At 35.3% G+C, this 3,580-nt stretch overlaps 1 long non-coding RNA gene across 1 annotated transcript; it reads left to right on the top strand.

Moving 5' to 3' along the window:
* Positions 1 to 1,223: 1,223 nt before the first annotated feature.
* On the top strand, positions 1,224 to 1,745 carry LOC107695617 (uncharacterized). Its single transcript, XR_001635012.1, has 3 exons — positions 1,224 to 1,261; positions 1,413 to 1,523; positions 1,683 to 1,745. It is a non-coding gene; the product is annotated as an uncharacterized LOC107695617 (long non-coding RNA).
* The last annotated feature ends 1,835 nt before the right edge of the window (positions 1,746 to 3,580 follow it).

The raw sequence follows: 3,580 nt of genomic DNA, 5'->3' as shown, positions 1-3,580 counted from the left end.
TCGGAGCTCATGTAAATGGTTATACACCGATTTACAGTAGGCACAGTGGTATTTTTGGCAGCACACTGTGCATCTCTGGATAGACAGCAGGGGATCCTGTCCTCGCAAAAGTATTTTCTGATGCATCTGTGCAGGTTAAACAATTAAATTAAATAAAAACTATGAGTAAATAAAAACACTACACGTGCTCAAATGTAGCAAGGGGGATGGGAAAATGCTAGCACTTATTAGCTATCGATAGTTACGCGAAAAAACTAACGTTACCGATTAATGTTTCAGGGGGTCAAAACATAACAATAACATTAATAGTCATGTCGAGACCGCGATAAATGTAAGATTTAGATTTGATATACATCTCAAAGTTCAGTTGATCTTTAAAGTACAGTTTTCTTACCGTGCGATACAGGTTGTACATCAGTTCGAACGGACTCTACCTGCGTGCGCGGCGGTGCATCTGGACCAATGTTTGGGTCTGCAGCGAGCACCCTCTCGAAATACTGGGGAGTTTTATGACCCTTTATGTGAGAGCATGGTAATTTGCATATGGAACTCTAATCAAAATTACTAAAGATTCTTAGAACACTAATATATTGCCTATGTACCCACATATAATATAAACGCTCATTTAGATCATCAGAAGACAAATTCAAAGAGACCAAACATGGTATCTGTGGGGTTATATTAACTAGTGATCTATCATAACACACACACACAACAGTATACAATTCAAAAGACAATTATACAAGAACAGTAATGGCATACACAATGTCCTGAGGAGATGTGTGTTCATTCACAGAAAGGTTTTCCTATTAATTAATTAGAGAAGAGTCCATTTTGCTGTGCATTATGTGTCTTTCCTATGGAAAATGTAGTGAGAGGGAGAACTCTCAACATGCCATTAGGTCGTAAAGTTTATGTGGTCTAGCATAGGTGTCGTGGTTTCCATGGTAACCAGGGTCCTGGGCCTCGTTCACAGACATCTTGGCACCTAGTATGTTTATTGGGTGAGGGGTCTGTGAATGTTTGTTAATCTAATGAATAACTGATTTGTTAAATCAAATGAAAAATGGTGTGTCTGATTGGTCCATACGCTACAACGGTGCAGCTTTTACTCTTCTGTAAGTGGAAGACAAATATTCATCACTAACTTTCAGTGGTTTATTGATTAGTAACATAACTAATGATGAATTAGGAATATATTACTGTGCAAAAACCGGCTCGTCTCTACAGCTCAGTGATGGTTTCAGAATTTATACCTCTGGTAAGTGTATAAAATCATGACAAACCTATCTGATCTGTTGTTATATCTGTCAATACTGCATTAAATTGCTATTTTTGTCTTTATTTCTGTCAGATGTCTACATGATGTTGATGCATATTTTATATTTTTATCTGAACAAATCTCTTAACAGAATCTGCTCAGAATGAGACAGAACTGAATCAGTCACAACATCAGACGACACAGCAGGCTCTGATTGTTTTATACGTCATACTGAACATTGTGATGTTTTCTGCAGTGATAGGTGAGAATTCAGAATGTATAATATATAAAACAACAGGTAATTTATAATATACAAGACTTCCTTTAAATACCTGTGTACTTGATATGTTGTGAGACATTCCATCATTCCATTAGTGATGAAGTTTGTAATATTTAATAATAAATATTGATGCTATTTTAGGCCTATTCCAGCTCAAACTCAAAGCTTGTAAGAAAAGGCAGTTTTTCTGCAGAAATGGTGAAGGGGTACAACCCATCTCTTTTTCGATCAAATGAACATCTAATTGATGTGTTAGTTTTCTGAAGTGGAGTTTCGTCTGTTTTGCCTGAACAACAACAACACTTTTACTCCTTACATAAGAGTAAATATTATGGAGATACTATCTAGATTATAAATCTAGGGGTATGATTCTCGCTTGGGGTGTAAGAGGTCCCGGGTTCAAATCCCGGACGAGCCCCCAATTCTGTTACGAACTCCCTTATACTAGATTAAATACAGTCTAGAGAAGTATATTCTGCTGAATATTGAGAGTAAAACATTGTTAGCTTGATTGTTGATTAAGAATGACTGATGTTTGTTACCTAAACATGTATAATGCAAAATTCGCAATATTTTTTTCAGCATGACTTTTCACTTTTGTCTTGATAACTAAGTCTTATGAATGAAATAGAAATACAAGCTCTACACTGATTTTGAATGGCTTTATTCTTTGGCTTTGTTTTTTATTTATATAAACACACTAATGTAAAATGGAAAAAAGTTCAAAAGTCTGGGGTTGTTACATTTTTTAAATATGTTTACTCTCTCATGCTCACCAAGGCTGCATTTATTTGATCAAAAATACAGTAAAAAAAACAGTAATATTATTACACTTGTAAATAACTCTTTTCTATTTAAATATATTTTATTTGATATATTTTATTGTATTCCTGTGATAGCAAACCTGAATTTTCAGCATCATTACTCCAGTCTTCAGTGTCACATGATCCTTCTGAAATCATGCTGATTTGGCGCTCAAAAAACACGTTTGCTTTTAACATTTTTATTGATACATTTCTACTCGGAGTGTCCCGTTTACCTCAGTGAGGCTCATCAAATGGTGGTGTGCTTATACCAGCAGATAGAGAGCGCCCTTCCCACGTAAAGGTGATGTTTTATATACTAATAACATACTTTATACTGAGAAGACTTTACGGTGTCATTAAGTCACGTATAACTTAATTCACATAAAAAAAGTGTAAACCCTATCAAAACAGAAAAATGAACTCATTCGCTAACACTGAAAATCACCTTCATGTAGATTATTAGTTATTTTGTCTGTGTCCGCTCCTGTCAGCGGTCCTTGCCAGAATCTATTTTAAACTCCTTTAAGAAGTGCCAGGTCATTGTTTCACTGATCATTATGTAATTATGGAATCGCTACCCGGCCACGGCATATAGGAAAGTCTACTGTTTACAAGACATTTCCTTTGGCTCATAATAAATAATTTCTTTCTTTTGAGAAACACAGAAGCAGATTTTCATCCCCAGTGACCATTCATTTCTCCATTTTGCATCATTATCAGTGGTGTAATGTAACGAAGTAATAATACTTCGTTACAGTAGCATACTTAAGTATTTTTTGGGAGTATCTGTAGGCTACTTTACTTGAGTTTTTATATTTCAGCCAACTTTTACTTTTACGCCACTACCGCGTCTACAGATTTCTTGCCATATGTCTATGTTTCTTGCATCTCACGACTATGTCGTGTATGAAATAATGTGTGTGTGCATGTGTATAAAACAACAAACTGACAATTTATATAATCATTTTTAATTGTATATACATTGTTGTGATTAATTGTGGCTGGAACAATAATGTAGCTGTAAAAATAGTTTCCTACTGAAATTGAAATGTATATACATCTTCATCATGACTAGATGGACACGGTGAGTTTGTCTTTACTATACACGTTAGATGTGATCCACCTCATAGTAACAATCCTGTCAGATCGTCCATCCTTTGAGTGAGAGTGTAACGTTGCAGGTCGGCCGATCTGGTTTCGTGGTTAAAGTTAACCTTTTCAACATGTTTACAT

This window comes from Sinocyclocheilus anshuiensis, unplaced genomic scaffold, assembly GCF_001515605.1.
Source record: "Sinocyclocheilus anshuiensis isolate Anshui unplaced genomic scaffold, SAMN03320099.WGS_v1.1 scaffold706, whole genome shotgun sequence".
Taxonomy (NCBI): Eukaryota; Metazoa; Chordata; class Actinopteri; order Cypriniformes; family Cyprinidae; genus Sinocyclocheilus; species Sinocyclocheilus anshuiensis.
Note: the sequence above shows the minus strand (reverse complement) of the source record. Positions and strands in the feature narration are given on the sequence as shown.